Source organism: Nelumbo lutea, chromosome 6 (genome assembly GCF_056320005.1).
Source record: "Nelumbo lutea isolate HS-2025 chromosome 6, American lotus-T2T, whole genome shotgun sequence".
Classification (NCBI taxonomy): domain Eukaryota; kingdom Viridiplantae; phylum Streptophyta; class Magnoliopsida; order Proteales; family Nelumbonaceae; genus Nelumbo; species Nelumbo lutea.
The window spans coordinates 42,758,747-42,784,822 of NC_142689.1; the positions used below are offsets into that span (position 1 = coordinate 42,758,747).

The window sequence follows — 26,076 nt, forward strand, 5'->3', positions numbered from 1 at the left end:
GCTTCCTTGAGGATTCGACCCCTTCCTCACCACTAAACTACGTTCTTTATTTAGTTTTAAGGATTGGAAAAATACAAATTATTAAACTGGTGTCCCGGGTTTTTGACGACGCATCTTGGGCGCACCATCTGTATGTCCAAGCTGAAAGAGCTGTGAAGAAAGAAAGATTAGAGTGCCTGGTTAAGTCTTACCCAGGAGAATACTCCATACTAAAGTCAGAATAGGGGTTTCTATCAGAATATTTGAGAGAGTTCACGAGCTTTTGTGCGCATACCTTTTAGGATCGATTTGGAGTCCTGGATAAGTTTTAGCTATCTGAGGTTCGATTGCCATCAGGAAATGTCTTAAAGTCTTCTATGGAGCTACTTCTGTTGTTTGAGGTGTGCTGGAGTGTTAGTTGCTAGATTCGCGCGGCAGTTACAAGTTGCCTGTAGGTCTTGTGGTGTACGGTTTGGCAAGCTATTCCCATAGTCGCGGTAATGGTACTTGTGTGGGCAAGGCACATGGAACGGTTTTGGATGAGCTTGAGTCGTTAGTGGGCCAAAATCACCCTAGCTCAGCTGCACATCTAGCGCCGGTTGCCACGTGTTGACCTGTCTAGCTGTCTTGCTAAGCCGGATGCTGTGTCGTCAATAGCGTCCACGTGTAGGTAGTTGTGTGGGGTGACCAAAATGCCCCTCATCAATTGCCTCCAACTCTCAAGCCGCTGCTCAATGGGCGAAGAGAGTAGGAACTTATGGGGCATTTTGGGTCTACTCGCCTTTGTTGGTGGTTCGGTTCACCCTGAGTGGCAGTTTAGTTCGCCTTTGGTGGTGGTTTAGTTCACCCGGTCTGGGCTTGGCTTGAGCTGCTTCTTCTGGAATCTTCTGGAGTAAGTAACTTCGAACACGCGGCATTCATGGTGAGCAGTTTGAATCTAAATGTATGCCTAAATTCAAATTGAGCGTGCACATTGGGTTTTGAATTTTTGAATTAGCATGCTCTTTTCTGACTTATTTCTAGGTTGTCCTGCACCTGTGCCATTGGATCCCTAACTGTGTGCCTCTACCTATTGTAGTTCTCTTCTGGGCCGTTGGTTCTACTTCCCGCGAGCTATTGAATATGGGGGTCTCCGATGAGGTCCCCACATATTCACTATTTTTGGATTTTTCTAGAGGAAGAAAGTGTTCTACAAGTTGGTAGGGCTGTTCACGGGTTGGGTTGGGTTGGTTTACTGTGGTTTTTCCAACCGACCCAACCTGGTCAGGTTACCTGACATAGAAACTGAAACTGACCCAGTGTTAAACAAAACTGACCTGGTCGGTTTGAGTTAGGTTGGGTCAGTTTCGGTCAGTTTCGGTTCTAAGTTCATCCCTGTGATAAAATCTTGCTAATTTTAAAAGCAGTCATAAATTGAATATCATTTCAGCCCTCTCCTATGATAAAATTTAAATGAAAAGTTAATCACAAAAGTTGTTCATTAATCACTATTCACTAATCCAAAGTTTCTTGCAACCATTCAAAAACTAGGTGGCATAATGGGCTTTGGAACTTCATGTTTGAACTAGGAACTAAGTCGGTTTGGTTTGGGTCGGTTTCAGTTTTCTTGTGTGGAAACCAAAACCAACCCGAATAATCGGTTTAGGAATTTGCACAACTCGAAACCAACCCGTGCTGATGAAAACCCGATCGACTCGGGTTGGGTCAGTCTGGGTTGGTCGGTTTGGTCGGGTTGGGTCTTCTTATGAACAGCCCTACAAGTTGGTTTTCCACTCTGAGCAATTGTGGCGAGCTTTGTTTCTTGGTGGTTAACTGTTCTTTCTCCTTACCTCGAATATTGTTGCTATCGTATCTGGTCCTTTGGTGAGTATTTTTGTTTTTCGTTATGTCTCATAATTTTGTCGAGGATAGAATATCTGGCGGTAGGTCGGATGAGGAGTCTAGCTCCTCTAGCAAGGTTTCATATGAGTCCTTCTATGGTGGGGCCCTAGTGGGCAAGAGAGAGGAAGTAGAGGTTGTGATAGATGCATTTAAGTTGACCTAGCTGTTTGGGGAGGAGATAGTGGAGCTATGTCAGAGATACGAGGTTCCCGACGAGTATCATTGGATTGAACCTACTTCCAATCACTATCCTTGGGACCACGACAAGGAGGAGTTGTATGTATATGAGGAGTCACTGGTGGCCAGCCTCCGGTTCCCCCTTCATCCCTTCATCATTGCTATATTGTGGTGCTACAGGGTGTCGTTGGGTCAACTCACCCCTAACGTGGTTAGGACACTGGTCGGGTTGATTAGCTAATGCCACCACTAGGGCTTCCCTTTGAGTCTCGAGGTCATCTCAGATTTGGTGCAAATGAAAAGAATATCTGGCCCCTTTTGTTTCTACCTTTCTTTTCGCAGCAAGAGGAAGATTTTTAACTTTCCCAACAAGGTTAGGGGCTAGAAGCAGAGGTTCTTTTTTCTTGAGAAAGAGGGTGGCTGGGATGTCAACATTGCTTGGTATAGTAGCCCCTAGAAGGTCACTGAGTTCAAGGATGTTGAGCTACAGGCTACTGTTCAGTAGCTCGCCCAGGAACGTGTTAGGTTTGGAGAGTTTTTGGCTGAGACGATGCTTGTGCAGGCAGGACTGAGCCATATAGGTGGGTCAGTTGTTAGGTCGCATGTTGCATGTTTTCTTTAGGTCGTGCATCTACTTGTTCCCTTTTTCCTGCTAGTTTGGTTACTAATGCTCTGTCTTTGTCTGCAGGTACGACGAGCTTGTCTCCTATGATGTCTTTTGAGGAGGAGCTGAGGTCTTCTCGCAAGAAACGCCGAGCTGAGCGTAGGTCATCCAGGGGGAACGTTTCTTCGTCTGAGACCTCTCCGGTCATTGACCTGGAGGGGGAAGAGGACTCGATGTACATTGAGCAACACCTACCAAAGCTGTAGATCACCCAGGAGGAGCGATGCTCGCATAGCTCTTCGGTTGGGTAGGGGTATACTCCTTCCTGAAGACATGCAGCAATTTAGTGAGCTAGATCTCATCAAAACTAGGGCCCAGTTGACCCAATGTATCATCCAAGTTTGTTTCTCTTCCTGCTAAAATTCTTCAGATCTTTTTCGCAAGGCATCTTACTTTGCTTCCGGTTTTCGTTGGCAAACACTTACAACCAAGTTCTACTTGACCGAGCTCATTCTGGGCAGAAAGAGAGGGCCAACATGCAAGGTAACATTGGTCTGCTCAACGCCAAGGTACAGAAGCTTAGGATTGATTCGGAGGGGGAGCATCAGGAATGCCAGCACCTGTACAATGCAAACCTAAATCTGCAGTGCGAGCTGACCCAGTCCCTACATGAGCTGAGTGAGTCACGGTCGAAGTGAGCCCAACAGGTGTGTCCTGGAGCTGAGTGAGCTAGGGGGGAGGCCGTTGCTTCTTAATTGCAGTCTCCCGCATTTGGGAAGCAGAGGGCCTTGGATGGTATCCCTTCAATGAAGAGGGGGTTCAAGCTGTGTCGCCGCTATCTAAAGTCCCTATACCCTGATCTTGATGTCAGCTCCGTCACTACATGCAAGGTCCTAAGTGATCTCGTCACACAAGTAGACGAAGTGGGGGTCGAAGGGGGAGGCGACGAGGAGGGCCTGGATGATGATGGCGGTATGAGTAGATCGGCTTGTAGCTTAGCTGGTTGTTTGGTGGAGAGGATGGAGGTTTCCTTTAATATTTTGGGGGCTTCATGCTCCTGTAAGATTCCTAGGGCTTGCGGCTGCTTGGTCTGCTTTTTGTAAGGCCTTTTGGCCTTTTCTGCTAATAAAAATAATCACTTCTTATAGTACCTCTTGTTTGTCCCGCTAATGTTGTTCAGCTCGCTTCTATTGTGGAGTGCATTGACGCTGTTGAAACATTTTCATAATGCTGATATGTGCTATTAGTTGATTCTGCTCGAAACACTTTTATTAGAGATAGTATTTATGCAAGTTGTCCACATTCTAGGCCCGGGGCACCGCCTTCCCATTAAGTGTTTCGAGCTCGTATGCGTTCCCCCCTATGGTCTTGGAAACTTTGTAGGGGCCTTCCCAATTCGGGTCGAGCTTCCCCACAATGGGCTCCGATACCATAACCTTTTTGAGCACCAGGTCACCAACTCTGAAGTTGTGTTTCCTAACTCGTGCATTGTAGTACTGAGCTACACACTGTTGGTATGCTGCAGTCGAAATGTAGGCAAGGTCTCTAGTTTCTTTTACCAGGTCCAGGTTGGCTCATAGGCCTTCCTCATTTGATTCTTCAACGTACACTTTAGGTCATAGTGTTGGGATCTCCATTTCAGTTGGTATTACTGCCTCGGTCCCATAGGTTAGGTTGAAGGGCATCTCACCTATTGCTGTTTTGATGGTGGTTCTATAGGCCCATAGCATTCTAGGTAGCTCGTCCACCCACAAACCTTTAACTCGAGAAAGTCGAGCTTTAAGGCCACGTAGGATAGCCCTGTTGGTGACTTCAACTTGTCCATTAGCTTGAGGGTGTGCTACCGAGGTGAATTTTTGTCGTCCCATTTGAGCACACCAATTTTGGAATTTAATGTCTTTGAATTGCTTCCCGTTGTCTAAGATTAACACTCTAGGTAGGCCAAACCTGCAAACTGTTATTGTGACTTGGGGTTCGGCTTCTACCCACTCGGTGAGGTAATCTACTGCCACCACCGGGAATTTTTTCTATCCTTTAGCTAGTGGGAAGGGACCCAACAAGTCTATACCCCATTGTGCAAATGGCCACAGGTTGGTTAAGTACCTCAGGTCGACAGCGGGTTGATGTAGGATATTTGCATGCCATTGGCACTTGTTGCATCGCTGGACTAGCTTGGTTGCATCTGCCTTCATGGTGGGCCAGTAATACCATTGTCGTAAAGCCTTCTGAGCGAGGGCCCTACCCCCCATGTGTCCTCCACAAAGGCCTTTGTGGATTTCGTGCAGGACTTGATCCACTTTAGTTCGCCGTAGGCACCGCAGGTATGGTAGTGTAAAGGATCTTTGGTAGAGTAGCTCACCTACTATCACGTAACAGGCTGCCTATCGTTCTATTCGCCGAGCTTTGTTGGTAGTGTTCTGTGCTTCAGGTAGTTGTAGATTGAGTCGATCCAGCTCGACTCTGTGTCAGTTATATTGGCGACCTCCTCGCCCCCTTTTTCTATCAAGGGGTGAGGTAGCTCCTCTATGTCTATAGTTCTTTTTGTCGAGTCAATCATGATCGCAAGTCTAGAAAGGGCATCAGCTTTTGTGTTTTGCGATCTCAGATTTGTTGGAGGTACCAAGAGTCGAAACTGGGTAGGAGTTCTCTTACTTTGGCTAGGTAGGCCGCCATGGAGGGTTCTCGTGCTTCATAGTCCGCATTTACTTGATTCACTATGAGCTGCGATTCATTACATACTATTAGGTGTTTAGCTCCTACCTCCTTTGCTAGTGCCAACCAATAGTGCCTTGTATTCGACCTCATTATTTGAAGCTCGAAATTGGAATCGGAGTGCGTACTCCAGCTTTATGTTGCTAGGTCCATAGAGCATTAACCCAACTTTACTCTCACCCTGGTTGGGTGAGCTGTCCACATGAAGTATCCAGGGCTCCTCATCCCAGCCTGCTATCTCGCGAGTTGGTGGAGGTGTCGTGGTAGATGAAGTTTCTACTTCCAACTCTATTGGTTCGGGGGGCAAGCTGAAGGTTCACTCAGCAATGAAGTCTGTTAGGACCTATGCTTTTACCACTGTGTGCGGCTCGTATCAGATATCATATTCACTAAGCTCGATTACTCATTTGGCAAGTCTTCCCAAAACCTCAGGTTTCTGGAGAACTTGCTTCAGAGGTCAATCGGTTAGTTCTATGATGGTGTGGGCCTGAAAATAGGGCCTTAGCTTTTGGGCGGCTAGCACCAATGCAAAGGCGAGCTTCTCTATGTTGGGATACCTTATCTCAGCAGCATGGAGAACCTTGCTGACATAGTACATTGGTCGTTGTATTTTATCTACTTCTCTTATTAGGACTGAGCTAAATACCTCACCAATTGCAGAGAGGTAAAGTTTGAGCTCGTCCCCAATCTCAGGCCTGGACATCAGGGGCGACAAGCTGAGGTACTGCTTTAGCTCGTCAAATGCGAGCTGACATTCCTCAATCCACTCGAAGGCTTGGTTTCTCTTTATTGCCTTGAAGAAGGAAAGGCACTTCCCAACTGATTTAGACATAAATCGGTTCAAAGCTGCTACCTATCCAGTTAGTCTTTGGGTTTCCTTAACCGAGCTAGGTGTTCTCATGTCTAGGATAGCCTGGATCTTCTCGGGATTGGCCTTTATGTCATGCTGGCTAACAATGTAACCCAAGAACTTACCTGAGGTCAGACAGAAAACGCACTTGTTCGGGTTTAATTTTAAATTGTGCTTTCTCAAAACATTGAATACAAGGTTTAAATTAGAAATCAAATTCTAAGAAAAAAGTGTCTTTACAACCATGTCATCTACGTAACACTCTACTTTATCACCGATTAAATAAGAAAAAATAGAACTGACTAGATGTTGGAAGGTCGCCCTAGCATTTTTTAAACCAAAAGGCATGACCTTGTAGTAGTACAGACCTATTTCAGTAGTAAAAGCGGTTTTCTCTTGGCCTTCTGGATCCATCATGATCTAGTTGTAGCTTGAGTAGGCGTCCATGAAGTTGAGTATCTCAAATCCCAAGGTCACATTCACCGGGCGATCTATGCTAGGTAAGGGAAAAATGTCTTTTGGATAAGCTCAGTTCAGGTGTGTAAAATCTATGCACATCTGCCACTTGCCGTTCGCCTTCTTTACCAAAAATGGATTTGCTATCTAGCTTGGGTATTGAACTTTTTTTTTGAAATCAACTGCTAGCAGCTTTCCCACTTCCTCGTCCACTATGTGCTGCCTTTCCGAGGCAAGGTTTCTCTTCCTCTACCAGATGGGTCTAACTGTAGGGTCAACATTGAGCTTATGAATTATCAAACTAGGGTCAATGCCCAGCATTTTGGCCGTTGACCAGGCAAAAACGTCTAAGTTTTTTAGCAAGAAGCTTACCAGTTCAGATCATAGTGGTTCCACCAGGCGAGCTTCGATCTGTAGTGTTTTTTCGAGCTTTGTTCTGGAGATTGGTATCACGATAGTTTCTTCAGTTGGGCGAGTTCTTTCCTCTATATTTTCTGGTGGTGGCTCCAAGTCGATATCGGTGACAATCTTTCCCTTGGGCACTCCTACACTTGTGTCCATTGGGAATTTTAATGCAAGGTGATATGTGGAGACAACAGCTCGCAGCACATGTAGAATTAGTCAACCTAAGATCGCATTGTATGGCGACGAGGTGGCAACCACTAGGAAATCATGTTCAAAGCGCACTGTGTGAAGTGGAGAACCTACTTCAACTGACACTCTTACCTTACTAATCGGGCAAACTATCTCACCATTGAATCCCACCAGCGGTATATCAGTAGGCTGTAGGTCGACCTTGCTAAACTCCATCCTCTTGAAGGCTTCTACAAATAAAATCCTCTTCACTATGAAGTCGTTTATCAGCAGCTTTACAACCAGGGTGCCATCGTGTGGGTACCAAGATCCCACGCATGTCATCCTCCGTGAAATAAATTTCCTCCTCCTTTCGTGGGTGTTTGGACGGCTGACCATCTTCTTGCTCCAACTCTTTGGCCGTGTTTCTTTCTAGTGATAAGGTGCACCCTGCAACGATTGATCCTCTTGTGATCACATTAATAGTCCCTCAAACCAGACATTCCTTGGCGAGCTACTGGCTGTGGGGAGCTGGGTCCTGCTGTCTGCTGGTCTGAGGTGCTTGTCCGCTGGTGCCCTCTTTAGGTCGCCATTCATCTTTTATAAAGTGCCTCAAGTAACCCCTTTTTATAAGATCTTCGATTTCATTTTTCAAATTCCAACAATTTTCTGTGTCATGCCCTACATCTTTGTGAAAATGATAGTACTTATTTGGGTTTCTGGTAGTGGGGTCTCCCCTCATCTTAGGTGGTCACTTCACTTAATAGCTAGACTTGATTTGCATTAGAATTTCTTTCCTCTTGGTGTTTAGTGGTGTGAATGTTATGGTATATCCTAGAGGTGTGGCAGATCGCCTGCTTGGTCTCTTAGATGATGACTTGCTCCTTCGATGTGGCCAGCTACTATGCTTGCTTCTTGGTCACTTACTCCTTCTGGGAGACATGCTCCTCTACTTGGTCCTACTTGTACTTGCCTCCTCTTCAGTTCGCTTCCTCTTTCCATTCTGGTCAGATTCTGATCCCACTGCCTCCTTTGCTTTAATGAATCGGTGGACCACATCCAGAAATGCATCCATGGTAGCTGGTGGGTGTAGCTTAAGTTCCCACTTCAGTTTACAGTGTTTCACTCCTTTCTTTGCTACTTTAATCGATACAGTGGGATCCAGTCTAGAATCTACAATCGCTCCATGTTGAACCTTCTGATATATTCCCTAAGTGTTTCGTTCAATTTCTGGATGATGTTGAACAAGCAGGTTGTTGATTTGGAGTGCCTCTTACTGGTGGTGAATTGATTGATAAAAAGTTTGGCGAACTGGTCCCAATTTTTTTATGGAGACAGGAGTTAATCTAGAATACCAAAGCCAAGCCTCTTCCTTTAGTGTTGTGGGTAATGCTATACACATGTTGGCGTCATTTGCTCCATGGAGGAGCATGAGGGCCTGGAAGTTGTTCACGTGCTCCACCAGGTCTGTCTTACCCCTGTAGGACTCCAAGTTCAGAGCTTGAAAGTTCTTTGGATGCATGGCTTTTAGTATTTCAAGGGCCAGTGGAGCCTCACATGTCAGGCTAGGTGGTTCTGAAAGAGAAATCATTCTACTAGTTGCAACTCTATTTTCCCCGCACTGAGCTTTATTTCTTGTGCGGGCAAGCTGAACTTTTCTTCCAACATGGTGTGTGCGCTTCTTATGCTTTTTCTTGGTGCATTCGGTAGAACTGACAACATCGGTCTTAGTAGGAACCTTACCTCGGCTCTCTACTGTGACCTAGTTATTTCGAGTTGAAGCATCAGCATGATACCCGTCATCAACCTTGTCAGGGACCTGAACCTGGCTATGTACTCGTGGACGAGGTGGATCTTCGCAGTTCAAGTTGTTGTTCTGAGGTGGTCGTTGCTGACTATTCCTGGGTACTTCTTGGTTGTTGCGTGGTACTTGCTAGTTGTTGGCCGGCACCCGCTGGCTGTTAAGTGGTTGCCGCTGACTGTCGTATGGTACCTGCTAACCATCCCATGGCATTTGCTGGCTGTTCCGTGACACTTGATGAATTGGTACTTGGGGGCATCACTATTGCTGATGCTGCTGTTGTTGGTGCTGTTGTCCAAAGACGAAGGCAAATCTATTTTCCCAGGACCTAAGTTGCTTAGTCATGGTTTGCACACATCTTACTAGGTCATTGAATTGCTATACATCGACTACCGCGGGGGCTGCTGCGGGATCAACAGTAGGGGGAGGTGCGTTCATGTGGCCTTGAGCTTCAGTTGGGGGCAAAGGGACATCAATCTGACCTACCACGAAAGTGGGAATCTGGTTGTTGATGTTGTTATTAGTAGAAGGATTATTCGAAGATGCCATTAAGGAAATTTTGGGAATGAATGAAAGAAAGAAACACTAGGTTTTCGCTACGTTTCCCATAGACGACGCCAATTGGTGATGCGCGATCTACTTACTCCCTCGTGTCAGTGATTAGGCCCGAACTAGGTTTTGGTTTGGCAATGTCGAGCTATATTGCCGAGCTGGAATCTGTATGTCTGAGCTGAAAGAGCTATGAATTCCATATGGAAATATAGATGATAGTCAAATAAACTTTGACTTCACCATGAACGATCATAAACCCATACTAGAGCAAGTTTATGAAATATAGGTGATAGTCAACAAAATTTGATCCCTTGACATCACCCTTCCTGAATCTTTTCAAATGGGAGCAATCATTGCCAAACTTCCACCCTCTTAGAAGGACTATAGGAAGAAGATTTTGCACAAGGCTGAAGAACTTACCCTGGAGCAAATTCCGCAACACCTTCGTATTGAAGAAGAGTCTTGGATTAGAGACAATAGGAATAAGACCCTAGCAGGTACGTTGAACTCTAAGGTCAATTTTGTGAAAAACGGATCGAAGAAGACTAACCCTACATTACAAGTAAAGAAGAAGGATGAAAACTTCAAGAAGAGCAATAATAAGAAAGGATCCTGCTATGTTTGTGGAAAGAATGGGCATTATGCTCGAGTATGCCGACATCGAAAAGGCAGAACCAAGTCTGCAAACATGGTAGAAGACAATCTAGTGGCCATGATTACTGAAGTCAACATGGCTGAACCATCTTCTAGATGGTGGTTTGATTCAGGCATCACAGTCCATATTTGCAAGGACAAGTCCTTGTTCAAGACATATGAAGAAGTGACTGATTGCTAGGAGGTACAGATGGGAAACTAAACATGTGCCAAAGTTGCTGGAAGAGTCAGTATAGAGTTGAACTTTACTTTCAAAGAGACATTGACTCTCCTGAATGTTCTCCATGTTCCTAACATTAGAAAGAACTCGGTCTCAATAAATCTTGTTTGTAAGAGGGGATTCAAAGTTGTTTTTGAATCCGACAAACTAATCCTAACCAATAATGGGATGTTTGTTGAAAAAGGGATATGGTTGTAATGGTATGTTCAAATTAAGTATTAATGAAAAAAAAATTCTGCTTATATTGTTGATTCTTTCTCTTTATGGCATGATAGATTAGCACACTTGAATTTTAAATCCATAAAAAACATGAGCAAACTTGGTATAATTGCTTACAATAATGAATCAACTAAAAAATGTGAGATATGAGTAAAATCTAAAATGGTTAAGAAACCATTCCCTAAGGTTGAGAGAAATTCTCAACTTCTAGAACTAATTCATTCTGACATATGTGTACTTAGTGGTGTATTAACTAGATGAGGTAAGAGAAACTTCACAACATTTATAGATTACTTTTCTAGGTACACATATGTCTACCTTATGAGAATTAAGGATGAAACCTTTGACATGCTTAAACTATACAAGATTGAAGTTGAAAATCAATTAGAAAAGAAAATTAAAATCCTTAGAAGTGATAGGGATGCTGAATACTTTAAAAATGAGTTTAATTCTTTATGTGAAGAATTTAGAATAATACATTAGTGTTTTTCTCCCTATACCTCTCAATAGAATAACTTGGCCGAAAGGAAAAATAGAACACTTACAGAAATGATAAACTGCATGTTGTTAAAAGCTAATGCACCCTTAAACCTGTGGGGGGAAACACTCCTAACAGCCTGCCATTTACATAACAGAACTGTTTCTAAATTAATAACAAATGCCCATATGAATTATGGGCAAGAAGAAAGCCTAATTTAGCATATCTAAAAGTGTGGGGGTGCTTAGCATATTATGGAGTTCCAGATCCTAAAAGAACCAAGTTAGGACTCAGAGCTAAGAGAAGTATGTTTGTGAAAGAATGGTAGGATCCATCTAATGGACGCCATAAAGGTTGCAGAATGGGTGGGCGAATTTCAAAAATTTCCTACCTTCTCTCAACTGGGAATCATATTCCCTAAATTTAGAATACAATATTCGAGGATCCTACTTGAACCATAATCAAACCAGATCTGTACCAAAAGATAAATGGGAGGAATATACCTGATCCGGAGAATCAGTATCTCCCAAAGTTGGTGTTCACACCCAAAGAATGCTCCAAGATCCGTTCCTGCTGAAGATGACACAGCTGTGAATGGAACAGAACCAGCAGGGTGCGTCCTACACACTGGATCCTTCACAAGAATCCTCTGGAAGTACTAAACACTGAATCCTTTTCAGTCTTTCTTGCAAGACTGATGTCAAGAACAGATTTCTTGACTTTCTTCTCTGCAAAGATCTAATCTTGCAAAGGCAGATGGCGGCGGCAGGAGGAGATTTCCAAAACAAAAAGGCTGAACTGCTTTTTCTATTTTTCTGGAGAGTATGAATCAGATCAGATCTGAATTCGCAGGAGGTATCCTATACCTCTTCAAGGTGGTTCGAAATCTCCTCCTTTCTTCTTGATTAAGAAAACCTTCTTTTTAGGAGCTATCCCAATCCAAATCAGTATTTGGAGAGGGGATAATCTTAATCCTTTCTGCAGATAGAGTTAGTTTACTCCTGATCTTATCAGGAGGTTACCAGATTCAAATCTAATTTGAATTTGGTCTCTTAGAGTGGATAAGGCTAAAAGGCCCAATCCTTTTACTAACTTTAATCTCAAATTCGCCCCATGGATGGGTGATCATATCAGCCCACCTCGAAATGGGCTTTTGGCCCATTAAGTGTTCAGTGTCTAATTACTTTCCAATCTGCTGCCCAGTTGGGCTTCTTTGTATGGCGTGGGACCCAAGCATTGATCTACACACCAGCCACATGGGTTCGGCCCAGCCGAATTCACTGAAAAACTCAATGAACCCCTTGAGTCCATCATATGGATCCTATGGGCCCAACACTTACATTAAGTGGTCCCTGGGCCAAGCCATCTTATAAAAACCCAGGGACTGTGGGCAGGTGCAAGATTAGCCCATCAGGTATTATCCTCAATGGTCTTACACTTAACCTCTCAGTCCTTAATGATCAAGCACTGCCCGACAAGAGAGGACCTCTCCCTCGACTGCAAGGTACAGTGCCGCACTCTCCTCTCACATGGATCCCGGGAATTAAAACCATTTGCAAACAATTCGAAACCGTACAATATATATATAAATATATTAATTTTGCAAAACAAAATTCCAACGATTGAAATCAACTGCCGGCAGTTTGGTTTCCATCAGAGAAAGTGCATTCCCGATCATTACCCTTTGTCCGACAAAGTGGCTGATTCTGTCACTATGATCACCCACTCAGATGAATTCTCAAACTGCCCCAACATACCCAGGTTTTGATCCCCGCTAAGGATCTCACTGATTGGAATATCAAAGGCAGCCTGATCCAACACCTAGTGAAATGTCATAATCGAGTCTAGGGGTCAGGTGTAACTTTCCAGTTTTGCCCATCTATCTCCAAGGTCCAGGGCAATACTGAAAATCTGGTCCGGTTCAAGGATTCAAGTAATCCCATACTGCATGTGCCTCGGGTCTTACCCTGATGGTTGAGACAGGCCATCCCAACACTTGGTGGCACACCAGTATCAGCCTTGGCAGGATAAATCTCCCCAGACTTATCCAACGGCTGTGAACATTTAAAACTAACATGAGTCTCTATAAATGTCCAGTTTTAGGGTTTTACACAGAATTAAACCAAACAACATGAATCAAACATGCACTTTATTTATTTCCACTAAATAACAAAAGTACATCAAATCAGATTGAAGCTAAGGGCATACAAAAACTGCCTAACAGCTCCCACTTGCACTTAGGTCCAATCTGGTACAAGCTGGAGTCCCATACTTTCCACGTGTTTCTCGAACACCTTCAGTGTCAGTGGCTTAGTCAATGGGTCTACCACATTCTCCGCTGAAGCTACCTCTTCCTATCATCCTCCCGTAGGTCCAGTGTTGTCATACAACAATGGAATGGGTGATGTGCTGAATTCCAAATTCATGAATGAACACCTTCACTCATAAGGCAGCATCACTTACGGCAATGCGCTCGGCTTGGGTTGTGGACTATTAATTTGCAACTTAGGACCCCTGTTTGCTGACACTCAGGAAACAACACACGATCCTATCGTGAAAATATACCCAGATGCAGACTTTCTATCATCTGGATCCGACTGGAAATCGGCATCGGTATACCCTAGAACTTGCAGTGAACTACCATCGAATACCAGACAAAACTCTTTTGTCCTTCGAAGGTATTTGAGTATGTTCTTCACAGCAGTCCAATGCTCCTGCCCTGCGTTTGCCTGGAATCTGCTTACCACACTCATCGCCTGAGCAATGTCAGGGCGAGTGCACAGCATGGAATACATGATGCTCCCTACGGCTGAGGCATAGGGAACGTCTCTCATGCTCTCAATCTCCTCAGAAGTCTTGGGAGACATCTTCTTGGAGAGAGTGACTCCGTGCCTGAAAGGAACGTTTCCTTTCTTGGAGTTCTCCATGCTGTACCTCTTGACAATTTTGTCAATGTAAGCAGCCTGGGATAATCCAATTATCCGCTTCGATCTATCTCTATAGAGTCGAAGACCCAGTATGTATGAAGCTTCTCCAAGATCTTTCATGGAGAACTGCTGTGATAGCCATACCTTGACCGAAGTCAACATTCCTACATTATTCCCAATGAGTAGGATATCGTCCACGTACAACACCAAAAAGGTGATCTTATCCCCACTGGACTTCCTGTAAACACAGGGCTCATCCGGATTCTGCTCAAAGTCAAACGTTTTGACTGCAGAATCAAAACGGATGTTCCAACTCCTAGAAGCCTGCTTAAGTCCATATATGGATCTATTAAGTTTACATACCATGTGTTCCTGACCAGCAGCAATGAAGCCTTGCGGCTGCTGCATGTTGATATCTTCACTAAGATCTCCATTCAGGAACACGGTTTTGACATCCATTTGCCAAATCTCATAGTCATGGTACGCTGCTACAGCTAGCAGGATTCTAATGGATTTAAGCATGGCCACGGGCGAAAAGGTTTCCTCATAGTCGATGCCTTCTTTCTGAGTATACCCTTTCGCCACCAAGCGAGCTTTAAAGGTCTCAATCCTGCCATCGGGGCCCTTCTTCCTCTTGTAGATCCATTTGCAACCAATTGCTTTTACCCCGGGGGGCGGATCCACTAGAGTCCAGACTCCATTGGTCTCCATTGAGTCCATTTCAGCTCTCATGGCCTCCACCCACTTCTGGGAGTCTATGTCTAACATAGCTTCCGCGTAAGTCACGGGATCCTCTTCACTAGTCAAGGTTTCCACCAGGTAACTATCCTGGTCATAACCATATCGGACTGGTGGTCTGGATACCCGGGTGGTTCTTCTAGGTTGGTCATTACCTGGAATTCGTGGGACATCTCCCACTGCTCCTGAGCTCTCCTCATCAAGAACTATTTCCTGACGATGGGTGCCCAGGATGTAATCGGATTCTAAGAACTGGGCGTTTCGACTGCAGAACACTTTCTGCTCACTCGGGTCATAGAATAGATAACCCACCAAATCCTTTGGGTAGCCTATAAACAGGCAACGACTGGTTTTAGATTCCAACTTGTCCGCACTTGTTCTTTTAACGTGTGCAGGACAACCCCAAATCTTCAAGTGTCTTACACTTGGCTTCCTTCCGGTCCAAAGCTCATATGGAGTTTTCGGAACTGATTTGGTTGGAACCCGATTCAGTACGTAGATAGCAGTCTCTAATGCGTATCCCCAAAAGGATGTGGGTAATTGTGAGCGTACGAGAAGTGACCGGACCATGTCTAACAAGGTCCTATTCCTCCTCTCTGAAACACCGTTGAGTTGAGGTGTAGCAGGAGGAGCTAATTGTGACACTATCCCATTGGCCTTTAAGTAGTCCCTGAATTCGTCAGAGAGATACTCGCCACCTCGATCTGATCGAAGGGCCTTAATTTCTCTCCCTAACTGCTTCTCAACTTCCTGTCTGAACTCTTTGAACTTTTCAAATGATTCAGACTTATGTCTCATTAGGTACACGTAACCATATCGTGAAAAATCATCTATAAAGGTGATGAAGTACACGTGTTGATTCCGTGTCCTAACACTCAGGGGACCACATACATCAGTATGTATTAGGTCAAGTGTGCCTTCAGATCTTTCAGGCTTACCGTCAAATGGCCGCTTAGACATCTTACCTTGAAGGCAAGGTTCACAAGTGGGAAGATTTTCTACAGTTAGAAAATCCAAAGGACCATCCTTTACCAACCTTGTGATTCGGTCAATACCGATATGGCCAAGTCGGTAATGCCAGAGGCACGTGGGACTTACTGTATCACGATTCCTTTTCTTGGGATTTTCGACCGACGTAGTTTCGGTAAAGTTAGTTTCCAGAGAAGGATGTAGAACATAGAGACCGTTCTCTTGTTCCCCGCATGCGATGAATTTATTATTCCGTTTAACAGTAATCACATTACTAAAATAAACAGTATATCCATCAGCATACAGTTTTGAAACAGAAATTAAATTTCTTCTCAAGTTCTGTACATAAAGACAATCTTTAAGTACAAGTATTCCTTCTTTAAAAACTAATTCTACGGTTCCTATTGCCGCTGCTGCAACACTTGCTGTTATTCCCAAGAATAATGTCACTTCACCTTCACTCAACCTTCTGCTAACTTTGAACCCCTGCAGTGAGTTACACGCATGAGTTGAAGCCCCGGAGTCAACACACCAAGACACAGAAATAACTAACAAGTTAGTTTCTATGACACAAGTTTCGATGTTACCTTTCTTAGATTCCAGGTAGGTAGGACAATTCCTCTTCCAGTGGCCGGTCTGCTTGCAGAAGTGACAGACATCAGATGCCTTGTTCTTCTTCTGCTTCTTAGGATTGGTAGCCTTCTTCTGAGGCTTCTTTGCCTTTCTCTTTTTCTTGCCCGATTTGTTAGATTCAGCAAGCATAACCACAGGCTCATCCTTCTTGAGTAGATCCTCGGCTCTCTGCAACATATTGCTGAGTTCCTAGACGCTGACATTCAGCTTATTCATATTGTAGTTCATTGTGAACGCATTGAAGGAAGAGGGCATCCACTTGCGTGCCAAGATCTAACCCGGATCCAAGAGCTTCAAGTTCGTTAATGTAACCCATCATCCGAAGACAATGGTCATGAACTTTCTGCCCTTTGGTCATCTGCGCGGTCATGAACAATTTCAGGACCTTCTGTCGAGTAGAACGGTTCTGCTCTTCATACATTGTTCTTAGACTGTCCAATATGTCCTTGGCTAGTTCGATCTGATCGAACTGCCTCTGTATTGAGTTGTCTAATGAGGCAACGACAAAGCAGCGGGCTAGGGAGTTCTTATCCTCCCACTCTTGGTAGTCCCTCCACTGGGCCTCAGAAGCCCTATCACCCGGATGTTCCGGTGCAGGATTTTTCACTACCTTGTCTAACTTTTCGGAAGTTAGGACCAGCATAAGATTTCTGTACCAATCGGCATAGTTTGGGCCCTTTAGCTTGTTATCGTCTAGAAGCTTTGCAAATTGACCGTTTGCCATTTTCTGATAAAATAGCAAAATCATTAGTCCAGAACCTTAGTTTGATTCATGTTACCTACATAGATATGGCTTTTAATCTATGTTCCATTCCCATTTGTTCATCTCTGAGATTTCCCTCCTTTCTCAATGACGGAGACGACGAAATGTCTCTAGAAATGTGGCAAATCACATGGGGTGCGTGAAGCCAACTGTTTCAGCTGCATAACCTCACCACCTTTCTGTGACGGATCATATCCACTCATCAAATGAGTTTCCCTTTGGCCTCTGTCAGACAAGGTTCAGAGCCGTTTTCAGGTAAACCTTTCTGTCCAGTGAGTGCTTACCCATCATATTCAGGTTACGCCAAGGTACCGTGAGAGAGTTCTCATTTTCTGGTGAAGCCCCTCCCACATCGGTCTATGATGCCCCTATCATCTTATGAAACACTCTAATAGATCCAACAGCAAATGGATAGCCCAATTTCATGGTGCGTTTCCTCATTACTGAAGGACCCATCATTGTGCTAATGACGGAAGGCCTTTAGAGAGTCCATCATATGGGTCTCCCTATCACATGCATTCATATTTTCTGGAGGGAACAAAAATGCCCTAGTTTTAATTTAGGTCAAACCAGAGTGGCTCCCACTGACTTTCATAAAGTCAGATTTCTGGTGGGCCTTAATCGGCTACGGGTTCCGTACGCATCCCTTTTCAGGGTTGTGGGGGCCCACCAAGCAAAGAGGGGTCATCCAATGACCTTGAAGGACACCATGGCAATGATGTGCATTCAGCCATGGTGTGCGCAAGAGCCACTAACGAGTCTTCATGGGCCAAGTACTTATGGCCCATGGTCGTAGCACATCAAACATCCAAACATCACATGTAAAGGAGGAATTGATCCAATCAATTAACTGCTGTAAAGCCCATTGAACAGCCCATTTAAAATCTAAGTCATTAACAATTAATGACTACTAGGTGTATGGGCTGAATCGCAGATAGCAGTTCGGCCCATACAGCTTATCTCACAGTAATGGGCCTTTTGCAGTTTTAACCCTTTAAAACTGGGCTTTACAGGTGGGCCGAATTAATCCCTGTAATTGAACATCAGATTTGGAACAGCAAATGTGAGAAATACAGACTGAAAAACAGTCCCTATCGAACCCCAGATTCGGTCCAAACAGTTTTGGTCCAATCTAGTCCGAGAGGATCCAAAACTGATTTTCAATTCAAGAATTAATTCATGAAAGATCTGAAATTAATAATTTTGATTTCAAACAATCACAAATCAAACTATGGACTGTTCGCACCACCTGCAAAACAGAGGTTAATCACAAGGGTTGCAGTTTCACAAACTGCAAATCGCAGAAAGCGATTTCTCCAACTGCAAATCTCCAGCGCCGCCTTCTTCTTCCTTCTTCTTTAATCAAGAAAAATAACAGAAATCCTATTTCTATTAATTACATTCTTGATCAAATCCTATACATTCAGTCTAAAATAAAAAAAAATTATTTACAAACCGAATATAAATAAAAGGAAAGTAAAAGGGTGCGCAGACTATCTGCGCCAAATCTGCACTGTGATCTCCAGGTTTGAACAGTCCATTAAATCAAAAATAAATAAAGAACAATTCTAAATAAATTTTGGATTTAATAAAATTAATTTCAGATCAATCGCCCTTAACAAGAAACAATTTCTTGAAAAAAAGAAAACAATCTGCACAAATCCTGAAAGAACACCTTCTATCCATCTGCGCATGGTCAGATCTGATTTTCTTTTGGTTCAAGATTCGAACCTGTGGCTCTGATACCACTGAAAGAATGGTAGGATCCATCTAATGGGCGCCATAAAGGTTGCGGAATGGGTGGGCGAATTTCAAAAATTTCCTACCTTCTCTCAACTGGGAATCATATTCCCTAAATTTAGAATACAATATTCGAGGATCCTACTTGAACCATAATCAAACCAGATCTGTACCAAAAGATAAATGGGAGGAATATACCTGATCCGGAGAAGCAGTATCTCCCAAAGTTGGTGTTCACGCCCAAAGAATGCTCCAAGATCCGTTCCTACTGAAGATGACACAGCTGTGAATGGAACAGAACCAGCAGGGTGCATCCTACACACTGGATCCTTCACAAGAATCCTCTGGAAGTACTAAACACTAAATCCTTTTCAGTCTTCCTTGCAAGACTGATGTCAAGAACAGATTTCTTGACTTTCTTCTCTGCAAAGATCTAATCTTGCAAAGGCAGATGGCGGCGGCAGGAGGAGATTTCCAAAACAAAAAGGCTGAACTGCTTTTTCTGTTTTTCTAGAGAGTATGAATCAGATCAGATCTGAATTCGCAGGAGGTATCCTATACCTCTTCAAAGTGGTTCAAAATCTCCTCCTTTCTTCTTGATTAAGAAAACCTCCTTTTTAGGAGTTATCCCAATCCAAATCAGTATTTGGATAGGGGATAATCTTAATCATTTCTGCAGATAGAGTTAGTTTACTCCTGATCTTATCAGGAGGTTACCAGATTCATTTCTAATTTGAATTTGGTCTCTTAGAGTGGATAAGGCTAAAAGGCCCAATCCTTTTACAAACTTTAATCTCAAATTCGCCCCATGGATGGGTGATCATATCAGCCCACCTCAAAATGGGCTTTTGGCCCATTAAGTGTTCAGTGTCTAATTACTTTCCAATCTGCTGCCCAGTTGGGCTTCTTTGTATGGCGTGGGACCCAAGCATTGATCTACACACCAGCCACATGGGTTCGGCCCAGCCGAATTCACTGAAAAACTCAATGAACCCCTTGAGTCCATCATATGGATCCTATGGGCCCAACACTTACATTAAGTGGTCCCTAGGCCAAGCCATCTTATAAAAACCCAGGGACTGTGGGCAGGTGCAAGATTAGCCCATCAGGTATTATCCTCAATGGTCTTACACTTAACCTCTCAGTCCTTAATGATCAAGCACTGCCCGACAAGAGAGGACCTCTCCCTCGGCTGCAAGGTACAGTGCCGCACTCTCCTCTCACATGGATCCCGGGAATTAAAACCATTTGCAAACAATTCGAAACCGTACATATATATATAAATATATTAATTTTGCAAAACAAAATTCCAACGATTGAAATCAACTGCCGGCAGTTTGGTTTCCATCAGAGAGAGTGCATTCCCGATCATTACCCTTTGTCCGACAAAGTAGCTGATTCTGTCACTATGATCACCCACTCAGATGAATTCTCAAACTGCCCCAACATACCCAGGTTTTGATCCCCGCTAAGGATCTCACTGATTGGAATATCAAAGGCAGCCTGATCCAACACCTAGTGAAATGTCATAATCGAGTCTAGGGGTCAGGTGTAACTTTCCAGTTTTGCCCATCTATCTCCAAAGTCCAGGGCAATACTGGAAATCTGGTCCGGTTCAAGGATTCAAGTAATCTCATACTGCATGTGCCTCGGGTCTTACCCTGATGGTTGAGACAGGCCATCCCAACACTTGGTGGCACACTAGTATTAGCCTTGGCAGGATAAATCTCCCCAGACTTATCCAACGGCTGTGAACATTTAAAACTAACATGAGTCTCTATAAATGTCCAGTTTTAGGGTTTTACACAGAATTAAACCAAACAACATGAATCAAACATGCACTTTATTTATTTCCACTAAATAACAAAAGTACATCAAATCAGATTGAAGCTAAGGGCATACAAAAACTGTCTAACAGTTTGTTGGATATGCAGAACATAGCAAAGCCTATAGGCTTATAGACTTAGAGTCCAACATAATAATTGAAACTAGAGATATTGAATTCTTTGAAAATAAATTGTGTTCTAAATCTACAAAAAATGAATCCATAGAAAATGACAGAGAACTTGAAAGAGAAACTCATATCTCAATACCTTTGATAATAATGAGACTAAAAGAAGAAATGACACAACTGTAACACGTACAATAGGACCTAGAAAAAGTCAAAGACAAAGAACAGAGAAATACTTAGGTTTAGATTTTATATCTACTCAGTCAATTGCATTTTTTGTTGAGGCTGATAGAGAGATATTTCAAATAAGATACACGTTGTCCTAAACATTGAAAATGATCCAAAAACCTACAATGAGGCCATGACCTCTAGAGATGCTACATTTTGGAAGGAAGCTATAAATGATGAAATTGATTCAGTAATGTCAAATAACACTTGGGTACTAGTAGACCTGTCTTATGATCAAAACCAATAAAATGTAAATGGGTGTTTAGAAAAAAATACAACATTGATGGAACTGTACAAACTTTTAAGGCTAGATTGGTAGTCAAAGGATTTATTCAAAAGGAAGGGATTGATTACTTTGACACCTATGCACCAGTGGTTAAAACAACTTCTATTAGAACACTCATAGCATTAGCATCCATTTATCACTTATCTGTTCATCAAATGAATATTAAAACTGTTTTCTTAAATGGTGATTTAAATGAAGAGGTTTATATGAAACAACTAAAATGATTTGTTCTTTCTAGAAATGAGAAGAAAGTCTTTAAACTGTTTAAATCACTATATGGATTAAAACAAACACCTAAACAGTGGCATGAGAAATTTGATTCTTGCATTCTAGCTTTTGGTTTTAAACATAATAGTACCGATAGATACATCTACTCAAAATTCACTGAAAATTATGGAGTATTTGTATGTCTTTATGTGTATGATATGCTTATTGTGTATACAAATATGGTTGGCATAAATGAAACAAAAAACTACTTATCCTCTATCTTCAAGATGAAAGATTTAGGAGAAGTAGATACCATATTGGGAATAAAAGTTAAAAAGAATAGCAGGGGTTATGCATTAAGCTAATCACATTATATTAAGAAAGTACTTAAAAAATTTAAGCATTTAGGGTTTAAAAAATATAGCATGCCATATGATTCTAGTATAAAGCTAGTAGAAAATATTGGTAGAGCAATTGCACAACTTGAGTATGTTAGTGCAGTAGGAATCTTGATGTATGCTATGCTTTGTACTAGACTTGATATTGCATTTGCAGTAAGTAAACTCCGTCGGTTTACAAGTAATCTCGGTGCAAAGCACTGGAACGCAATTGTGAGAGTTCTTGGGTATCTCAAGAGAACCTTGGAACTTGGCTTGTTTTATTGTGATTATCCAGTTGTATTAGAAGGGTACACTAATGCAAGTTGGATTACCGGTAATGGAGATAACAAGTCCACCTCTGGATGGATTTTCGTCCTTGGTGGGGGTGCGATCTCTTGGGCATCCAAGAAACAAACTTGTATATCTATGATCATAGTCACAACTCCAAGCAACCCTAGGGGCTTCAGTGACATCTGGTATGATTCCTGCCTAACTTATAAATGCAGATGCTTTGCTTAACTTATAAATTCCACAATCATAAACAGAACGGATTCAACACTCATTATGATCACGGATAGACTACTTCCACAAGGGAACTCAGGTAGTCCCCTCATGTGGTAACCACAACTTATCGCAAAGGAAGCAAAGCTATAAAATTCAAAATTGAACCCTTCCCCGGTATGGTTGCAATGGCATTCTAACTTATGCTAATCGCTTACACTTCGCCTAAATCGCAATCATATCGCTTACAAGAGGCCTCACCTTCTCAAGGCACCACACCACAGCCCTTAACCTGCAAAGTAGTTCAATGCCCATTCTTGCGCAGATGTTAATCATTGACATAATGTTGTTCGGGGCACTTTCTTCACTTAACGACAACATTGACATAATGTTGTTCGCCTTTTATGATCTACCATACAGTCATGTTAACACTTGCTCGTGATAAAGTTCATGAATCACCCGATGTTTGGCATTTCGCTACCATTCCGATGTCACAACCAACAAAAGACAAGATGGTTCTCGGTGGCCTTTGTAAGATTGGCCTTAACTACCTTTTGGTGGAGGCGAACGTCAACGACCAAAAATGGACTGTAATGCTTTAAGGCCAGCCTTCCAAAATGCATGGGCCAAAAGAATAACCCGTTTTTTAATCTGACCCATCTGGAAGCCAATGTCAGAAAAGCACTTACAGGCCTTCAGCCATCGAACAGAGTCCGACCATTAAAGCTCATCGATGGGACAGTTCATTATGTGGTCCATTGTTGCAATCGTTTCCAAAGCCGGCCCTATGACTACCGGATGAAGGTCTGTAGACGGCAACCACCAACCCCGAATGATGACCAAAGTGAACTTTGCCATCGAGCGGGCAACGGAGTACTTGTCATTCCTGCGATGACCTTGGATTTGAATGGGGTCTACAGCTTCATAGTCCTGGGGGTGACATCATTCTTGTCGCAGTACTCCATGAGTTCCTGCCGGATGAGCATGAGCTCCTCCTCTTACGACAACCCCTCAACCGGTGACACCACCCTTGATCCTACGCCTCCTTCAATCTGAACCTCTGGGTCTGCGAAAGCTCCGACCTCTTCTTCAGTGGAGATCCCTGGTTCAACGGGAGCTCCGGCCTCCTCGGCCTGGGTCCCTGGGTCAACGGGGGCCCCAGTCTCAACAACAGCAGGAGGAGTGGAGGCCTCCTCGCAATGACTCGCTGGCTCTGGCTCTGCCCCCACAGGGCCTTCTTTCTCCTGTGCCACGGCAGCTGAAGCGGTACCACCAATGCTAGTGTTTTCAGCAGCCCCCCGGCCCCGATTGGGGGGCTGCGATGGTTGTACCCCTTGTTGCAATCACCTGATGACTAGCGAAGCTGGTACAGTAGATAGGTCGACCTCGCAAGGAATCTGCGATGAGGTAAATTACAATAGTTAGTATAAGTCAAACCCAATTAAATGAAAAGTAAATGTACACATACCTCCCTACTCACATCCTTGGAAGGGACTTCTGGAACATTTGTACCTGGCGGAACTTCGCCGGATTCCATGAAATAAAAAAGTTAATCATGACAATAATGAAACAATAGGAGCAGATAGATAAATTCCTTAGCGGATCCTCCTCTCTCCCGTCCCCGTCTTCCAAGGTCGGAGAGCCATTTTCTTCACGCGTCCACTTGAGAAACGGACACAAGTAACCTTACGTGGAGGGACAACAATAGCTAACTGCGTTGATTCCACGTTAGAGTGAGCTTTCTCCATGGTGTCGGGGCTGAGGGTTCTTGCCTGGGCTTAGTCCGACACTCTCGGGCTTGTGATGAATCCACGTCTGAGCCAACGGCCTATGGTATGACTGGTGGCTGAAGTAGGCGAGGCACCCTCACTGACCTCGGCCTCTTTGCTACAGGACGGTTACTCTCCCCCTCCTCTATTGGGCGCTTCCCCTCACGCTTCGTCCTCACTTTCTTCGGCGAGTGCGATGGAGGAGCAGCTGGGCTGCTACCCCAGTTGGCAGCGTGACACCCTCGGGGGGAGCCAAAATATGACGGGGGTGGGAGTTCACCCTCATCAGCTCCTGACTCTGAACAACGCACAAAGGTAGGCAAAGTTTAGAGACTTACAACTTTGCACCTGCGCAAAGGTCGTGACGCCAAGCCCAGAAAACACCTTCTCCCGAGGACCTCAGGAATTAAGCACCCATATCGTCATAGCTGAATTGTCACAGTACCCAGTCTGGTCGGTAGACAGCCAACTACACTTCACCGATGCGATCAAGGTATGCCACCTCACCAAGCCAGGTTACCAATCGTGCCACGCCCGCGACAGGACTCTTGACCTCCATAGCGCATTGTGGGTCGCCGTCCTCGGGGATGGGAGCGTTGATACAGAACGACATCGCATGGCAAATGACCTGAGCGTACGGCCTCCACACGAAATCATCGAGCGAAATTCGTCTCCCTCCATGGTGGCTACGGATACTCACATAAGAGAGAGATCACGCGGTGTGACGCTGAGGCTAAAGCGTTCACACATAAACATCCACAGAAAATGAGCACAGATATAACTAATACGCCTCTTGCAACTGGGGTCCATTATTTGCTGAATGGTGTGTCCATTTGCTCGTATAAATAGCCTAGGAACATAGAGGCCAAAGGTAGCTAATGACCGCAGGTAGCCAGAACGGCAAGGGGCACCGATACTGTATGCAGTCCATAATCAGGGAGTCCTGGGAAGAGAAACCGGGAGGCAACATACAGAATGAAAGCGGCAAGATGGCACTAGCTGTCCGCTCTGCGTACCATCACATCTCTCTCACCACGAGACTCAAACCAATACTCCAGCCACTGTTCTAATGGCAACTTTCCCCGAGGGGTAGTTTTGTTCATTTTAAACTTGAATGCAACAATCTAGCAACACCAATGTGTTGGAGATACTGAGAGGACAAGAAATCCCTAATGGGCAATGTCAAAAGCGCAGCCACGTCCTCCACTGTAACAAAAAACTCACTGAATGCGTTGACGAAGGTGTGAGTCCAGCAACACCGATGTTCCAATAGGGGTTTTACATATTTCACCCCTTCCCTCCCCTGTAAATTGGTGTAACAGTCCACAAAATGGAGAAGACTGCTGTCCTGCAACATTCGGCAGTACATAGAATTTTCGAGCACGAACTCTACCCAGATGCTATAGCTATTCAGAGATTTTGAGCTGTCAGTCTGGGGCTCCTGACACTTATTCGACACTGAACGAGCAGACCGCAAAGACACATCAACGTCCAACAGTCCACCTTTGCCTCTAGCCACTGGCATCGGGGGCCAAAAGCCCCATCCCCCGTCGGCCACCGTGGCTGTTTCCCTCTCTATTAACAACTCCTCCATGTCCACTTCTCTAATGAAGTTGATGAATGGACAGTCCGCTTTCTTTTGGCGGCCATAGTCGACAACTAATGGTCTGACGGGAACACGACAACTAATTGTCCAACGAAGACCCCAATCCTTTTAAACACAGCTCTCACGTGTCGGGAATGACGAACAACACCGGGAAGACAAACAGGCGTGAGTATGAAACCCCAGTTGACGCTTGACGATTATGCAATCCAAAGAACCTTACAA

The 26,076-nt window shown here is 44.0% G+C and overlaps 1 long non-coding RNA gene across 1 annotated transcript; it reads right to left on the reverse strand.

Annotated features, from left to right (window-relative positions):
* Nucleotides 1-22,516: 22,516 nt before the first annotated feature.
* On the reverse strand, nucleotides 22,517-24,998 carry LOC148848766 (uncharacterized). Its single transcript, XR_016101236.1, has 2 exons — nucleotides 23,948-24,998; nucleotides 22,517-23,876 (listed from the first exon to the last, which is right to left on the reverse strand). It is a non-coding gene; the product is annotated as an uncharacterized LOC148848766 (long non-coding RNA).
* Between the last annotated feature and the right edge of the window lie 1,078 nt (nucleotides 24,999-26,076).